This window comes from Nanorana parkeri, unplaced genomic scaffold (assembly GCF_000935625.1).
Source record: "Nanorana parkeri isolate BGI_ZX_2015 unplaced genomic scaffold, ASM93562v1 scaffold1442, whole genome shotgun sequence".
Lineage (NCBI taxonomy): Eukaryota > Metazoa > Chordata > Amphibia > Anura > Dicroglossidae > Nanorana > Nanorana parkeri.
The window spans coordinates 321,748-329,419 of NW_017307710.1; positions in this window are offsets into that span (position 1 = coordinate 321,748).

Genomic DNA, 7,672 nt, shown 5'->3' on the forward strand with positions numbered 1-7,672 from the left:
GGGTCTCTCCAGCGCTGCGTCCAGATGTCAGGAGGGCTGCATTTTGTGTCTCTCTGTGTGCTGAAGTCTGATATGTCCCCCTGCACTCCTTGCAGCGTCTCCGGCCAGGCCAGTACACTGAGCAGTCACTGTGTACTGCATGTGTCAATCTCTGTGTGCTGAGTGATTGCAGAACGGAGCGGGTGCCGGTCACTTGCCCACTCCGAGGCTGTATTTCCCGGTGTGGGGCTGCCTAGAGCCTGCGCTGGGGAGGTGAAGGAGGAGACGTGGGACCTGGCAGGCACTGTCAAAGACAGCTACTGCTTGGTCAAGTACTTGTGAAAATGCCCCTGACCCCACAAGCGCAGGAGCTAAAGGGCCAGTATCAGCCTTAAGTATCGGGGCATTTTCACGAGTACAAGTACTTGTGAAAATGCCCTGTATAGGCCCCGATACTAGTATCGTTATCGGGACATCACTAGTTTTTATGATTTGGATTAAGTGACACTTTAAATATTCTGTTTTACAACAGTGTAACATTGATTCACATGTGAAAGGTTTTCTTTAACCTGTTGTTATCCTCTTTTTTTTGGGAAGTGGGATTGCATGATTAAATTAATTTCCTTAGCAATAAAATGTGATTGCAGAACATAATTTGCCATTATTAGTGATGCAAAGGAACTAACTGTGGAAAGTCACAGAGTGTCTTTAGGACTAAAGTTGGGAATCCTATGCACAGTCATGGCCTTCCTGGTTCAAAATGAATTAAACAGATTTTGTTTGGGGTGTCCTCGCAATTTATAGGTATTGGAAAACTTTGCGCATCTAACAGTTTAAATCTAAAAATTATCTGTGGTGCCTCACTAGGAATGATGGGTGGTGAAATATCTGCCAGCTTTGGATGAATCACTTTACCCCTGGTACCAGACCTGATTCTCCCCTAATTAAAACAGTGGTACACCCTTGACACTTTTATACTTTCCTGTGTTCTATAGCATTTATAGATCTCAAAGACCTCACGTGTGTAAATGAGTCAGAAACATTCTGATTGTTGCTAAAGATGCTTGGAATTTTCAGGCCATTTATGGTCATTCTAATACTTTGAATAGATTTAGTTTAAATATATTTATATGGCTTGTTTTCATTTAAACTGTTATGCAAAAAACATGACTGGTATTTACAGAGTAATAAAAACAACACTACCTTTGACCATTGCGTTATTGTTATTTCCCATAATTCCAGCCCCAGATATAATTTTGGAGAAACAACATCCCTACAGTGCTATAAAAATGTCTAATATATTCCAATTCCAAGTAATCTGCAGTTAGAACTGAGTTATCAGCTAGGCAGTTTGGAAGGCATTTGGCTCCATATTTAGCTTATTAAACCTAGTTATACTTATTCAGAAATGCAGATGATGTGATTACTTTAATTATATTCAAGATCGTTTATAGGAAGTTTTAGGGAACCTTTCACCTCAAAGAAAATAAATTACAGATATCCCTTGGGATTAATAGAAAGATGGTTCAGTCTGTAACAGGAAATGTTTCTCAACATAAGAACATTGAGAACGACTGATTATGCTACTCCTCGTGTAATTCTCGGTATTGTATATGTTTATTAATCAATGTGGGGACCAAAGAAACACTGTTCAATGTAAGTTCTATGAAACAAACTTCTTAAGAACTGTATCAAATATATTTCATAGAAAATGGCTCCCGTATATTATAGGTAAAGAGAAATACTCACTGCAAAGGTAATGCTAAATATACTTTATATCATATTAATGTAGGCTCTACTCAGAATTCACAGGCTACGGCTTTCAGTAATCCTTATGGTAATTTTAATATAGGTGCTAGAACATTTATGTTGTAACTTAATATTTTGGCCACTCCAAAACTACCGCTCTATGCTTGATGGATACCAGAGTTGGGTATTTATATAACCACAATTCTCTTGTCGGGTTGAGCAAAAAATTAGAGTCTTTTTCTCGCTGAAATTACAGCACAAATGAGAACATTTATGGGAAAATTTGCCATTTTGGTGAAATACATTGGAGTCACTGGAGAACGCAAAATGAAAGTGTTTTTTGTTGACTTTTAAATGTACCATGGGCTTTATATAACTTTTTCTATAATGTTCTTGTGTTCACAGAACCTCCTTTCAACTCTATAGTTCTTTTGTCAAAAGTTACTCCGCATTAGCCTAATTATTTAAAGGTTTTCTTTTATTCACAGAAAAAAAAAACAGACATAAAAAAAATAAAGAAAAACATTTTAACTATATTTCCACTTGTGCAATCAGTTTGGGATAACATCTACTTTATATTTGTTACATGTTTCTATTCACATAGCATAACTTCAAAAAATATTTAGAAATTGACGCTTACCTTGCAGTAGACACTGCCCATAGAGTGCTATGTGTAAACCTGCTGAAAAGAAACAAAAAAATTTATATTTGTTAAAACAATTTTTTTACGTATGCTGCCTGTGAACAGGTAACAAACATATAGAGGGGGTTTCTCAAATTTGACTGCAAAAGTGAAAATATAGAGCAACAGTACACAAATAACAATCACACAACAAGAACAACAAAAAAGTAAACAAAGAACACAAATTGAAACATAATATAGGGTATTTTCTCCATAATATTATCAAGGTATTTTACCGGCTACTTCATTGTTTAAGTCAGTCTGCAACTAAAAGACTTACAATTAGAAATAATATGCACATCTGCTTAGTTTTTAGCCAAGAATATTTTTGGCAGATGCTGTAAGAAATTGTAGTTTCTTGTTCCAGCTACAAATTATTTAATAAGCATATGAATTGCAGCTATGTTTTCCATTCTGGGACAAGTGTGTCTTTTAAAAATGTTATCACACCCTTGAGAATATTCTCATGTCATCTTTCTCATGATCAACATCCAGAATATTTATTTTGTAAAAATAGGGCAAGTCTCCTAAATCAGAATAAAGAAATGAGCCAAGTCTAAAATAGATCCCCTTTGGCGTTCATAAAGAATTAATTGTCCCAATATCGACAACTTTAAAGGTTTATTAAGAATCATTGAAACATTTTGTCTAAAGATAGTATTTTGGGTCCTTTTCTTAAAAGTAAACCCACCTTCATTTATAAAAGAGCCCGTCCCCTTAGAAATACACTAGCTAAGAATGTTATAGACCCTCCTAAAAAAAGGCTTTACATTCTTTGGTAGTGTTGGTTTTTTCTCTTGTAAGAGATGTTTAGGTTGTAGGGTTACTGGCAATAGGAAGAAAATTGAATGGTTTATGCGCAGTAATGATAGGAAAACATATGGGATTAAATAACTCAATACATGCGATACAATATATGTGACCTACCTACTGGAGTGTCCTTGTGGCCTCCAGTATGTTGGTAGGACTATGAGACCATGAAAGTGAGAATGGCAGAACATATCACCAATATCAGAATGGGTGATACTGACCATAATGTGTCCAAACATTTTAAACTTTTGCATAAAGAAGATCCCTCTAAACTTAAAATAATTGGAATTGATAGGGTTAACAGACATTGGAGGGGTACTAATATGAACAGATCCATCTCTAGAAACGAATCTAGATGGATCTATACTCTGAATACTCTTAGACCTAAAGGTTTAATGTATGTATATCAACACATTTAGAGAGTGACATCCAGTGGTTGATTAATTTGCTACAATGTTTCAATATATACATGCTGGAGGGTTAACAATGATCTTTTAATGTTTTTGGAATAACTGGGGAGCAGCAGATTTCTAGCTGTTGGAGGGGAGTATCGGAGAGGACGAAAGAGGATAGATCGGAAGATACTACTACACTGGCTGTTTCGACCATCCTGAAGAAACGGTCTTACTTTCTGGTAAGTGAGGATCTTTCCATCCACTGGTGGATTTTTGGATAATATCCTAATTGAGGGTGATGAAAGCACACAATCTGAAGAGTGTTTTGTCACATGGGTTTGATCAGACACCTTTGACTGAATGGATGATTTTTTAACACTTGCGGACAAGTATTTTTATTTAATTATATAACACAGTTGAAAGACACCAGCTGCATCAGATTTACATATTTTTTGCTGTATTGTTTGGATATATATGTTCGTTTGGTTTATGTTTTGACTATATTGGCACAATTGATTGCTGCGCAGTGCAAACATTATACACACTATAAGGGTTAACTACCTTTAGCACAGCTGCACAATTTACATGGGGTGTTTTGTCTATCCTAAGCGCAGATCATTATTGGATCCATTTAAAATAGTGGACTGCAAAGTAGATGTGAAGAGTAACCTCATACAGAAATAACAACAGGTCTGATAGGATGTGATATATATTCTATTTTGTGTGTATATGAAGCAACAGCACTATGCTGTAAAACACCTCTTTAGAGGTTAGGCAGGCTGTGGAACCACTTTACCAGCACAATCTAAGCAAATTACCTTGCATCACTTAATAAACAAAACTCTGAATATTTGGACCCTTCAGGTAAAGCATTTTTAATGACACTTAAGCTTTTAAACCCTTCTTTATGCTCTTTGGAAAGCATGTGCCCCGGGCGCCGCCGGCAGGGCCAGTGGCAGATTCGATAGGGTGGGAAACAATTATTATTCCTGGGGCGGGCGCCACCGCTCCCTCTCTCAACCAGCACTGCCACTCCAGCACGCACACCCGCACATATTTTATACACATATACACACACATATTTATATATGAGGAAACAAAAAATATGAGAATATATATATATATATAAAAAATTCATATTAGTGGTCCGCAGGATTTAAAATTATGAATTTAGTGGTCCATGAGGTCCGAAAGGTTGGCGACCGCTGGCCTAGTGGATCTCAAACAGTACGCATGTGGCTTGGAGCTTTGACGCATATCCAAATGAGGCTTTCATTCCTTCATTTTCACCTTGTATGCCTTTAAGGATAGTACGTACAGTACTGGTACAAGTTTATGGCAACTTGAAGGCTTTTTAAAGAGAAACTTTTAAATGATTTGGGTAAGTTTTATTTTTCACAATATTTGATTTACAAAGAAATATTTAATACATAACATTGATTTCCAGCATTCTATGGGTTTTCTAAAAGGGGAGCACAGAAGGTGGTTTCCATTCAGACATGCTGTCTCTGATTGAGACTTCAGGTGGAGCTGGAAGGAAGGAGGGAGAGTGCAGGGGAGGGTGTCACTTCTCTGGCTCATTCACCATTCTGTGTAACTTTCAGCTTGAGCTCTATGACCAACCAGCTTGAGCTGTATTAAAAACTAGCTTTTTATGAGGTAAAACATGGATAATCATGAATAAACAGGAAAACAGTTGAAAAGCAGCTTAAAGCTCCTGCAGCAGACGAGAAATAAAATACTAATATACACTTTTTCATATTTACATATTTACTTATATAAAAACATAATTTTAAAAATGTCCTGAATATAATAAATAAAGAAAATGTGTATGAAATCAATATAAATTCCCATTTAGGAGAGCAATTATAATGCAAAAATTGTAAATTTTTCATAAAGGAATTAAAGGAAGACGAAATGCATGACAATATGATGAAATAGGATGGGGTTGGGGAAAGCAATCAGTTTGAGTGGGCCTTTGTAACCCAATATACTATTGGGTATTGAAGTAAAATACAGATATTAATAGAAACTAGCATGATTTGTTATATGATTCAGCTCTGGTAAACTATAACCAAGTACCAAATGTAGATTCATTAAAGCTATACAGGTATTCCTCACTTAACGACCGAGTTCCGTTCCTACGACCAGGTCGTTAAACGAATCGGTCATTTAGTGAGGAACTCTATACAGTACTGTACTGCATTAGTACAGTACTGTATAGCGTTGCAGATGTACAGTACTGAACAGTGTACTGTACATCGGGCAATAAAATATTTACCGGGACCCGCAGTGAAGAACGGAGGACATCACTTCCGCTGGCGACACGTCGCACTGACGCTGACACGCAAGGACGGAGATCGGCCGTAAGTGCGAGTGGTTGCAAAGCAGGTAAGTCGGTAAGCGAGGAATGTCTGTATTAAAGAACAGAAAAGATTCAATAAATGTTGAAGAGTACTTTAAATAACACCTGATTCCACCCATATCTCATCCCTCTTCTCTTCAAATAAGCCCCTTTCCCTCTTGTACCCTAGTCCACAGAAATACTTTTCACAACTTTTTGTAGAAAGAGAAATCTACCAGTATATTTACACTGTTAAGCCTGCTGAGGTATTTGTGTGTTTAGGATGAAGAGACATCTGATAAAGATGAAGGAGAAGAAGTGTGGACATGGCAATTCACACAAAAATTGGTAAAGAGAGTACATAGTTTTCATGATCTGTTGAGCCAGTTTATTTACTGGTGATGAGTTTCTATTGAGAGAGCAGTTGGTAAACTTTGTGATATCTTCACAACTAGTCACAAGGAGGTCAACGGTCAGAGGTTTAATTCTCCACTTCCTTCTACTTCACTCCCTGACCCTGATGACACAAGAAGAAAAAAAAAATTCTTACAAGGAAAGCACCACTTAAATGTAATCAAGCCATGTCTAGCCTGCAGAGTTTCATGGCTAATTTGTTAATGATTCAGCCAAAATTGCAGGTGCCAGATCACAGGATTAAGCAGAAGATGGGAAAATTAAGATGGTCATGGCTTATATAGATTGCTCAAAGGCCTTAAAGGAGAACTATAAGGTGAGTGACAATCACTCATCCTCATAGTCACACATCGGCTCAATAGACTGTAAGTCACTGCTCCCTGCAGGGATTCTCCCCTCTCCGATACTCCAGTGCTGACTGGCGGAATGGACGGGGGAGGGGGTGGGCACTGCCGGCTCTGCCTCTAGATAGGCAGAGCCAGCTGTCATTCACGCAGCTGGGTGGATCTCGACAGCATTCCTGGGATCCGTCCTGACTGTGGCAGTCTCAGTATACAGTGAGCTGTAGCTCACGATATACTGAGCTTTGGGTCATGGGAGGATGCTAGTATATGTCCTCCCGTGACCCTAAAGAGAACTATGGGGAAAAACACTTACCATATAGTTCTCTTTTAAAACCCATAACTGATTACTCCAAAGATTACTGGGTCTTTAGTCTGGACCAGTAGCCATGTTAGCTCAATTTAATATACAGGTGCTCTCCCAGCTTCCACCATTCTTTTTGAGAAGGTATTTTTTTTAAATCTTGCTAGCAATGTTAACCTCCCTGGCGGCCTGTCCCGAGTCTGGCTCGGGGTTAATTTTAAATACTAGGATCGTTAATCCCGAGCCAGACTCGGGGCTGCATGAAAATGTTTAGAAATATCAAGGTTTGCTGGATTTGGACGTGAGCTTATTGTTTTAGGTGGTCTGCAGTTTACTTAATGCATTTTTAGGTGGTATGCAGTTTACTTATTTTGGCATGCTGTCCTAGAGCTGCTGTTTAATTTATTATAAGGAACAGCTTCTGCACAATCATGCCCCCATTAAAAGACCTTGTGTCTCTTGTATACATGGTTGTGCAGTGAATAGGGACCACAGCCCTCTCCTCTGAGTTGGTATCTATTAACATAGTTAATTCATCAAACATATGTGGTGGCTATGTCCTGTCATTCAGTCATATTTGATAGCAGTGGGGACCTTACTATTTAATATCTTTGCCCCCCCCCCCCCCCCCCCGCCTCCTTCTGTCATATTCCT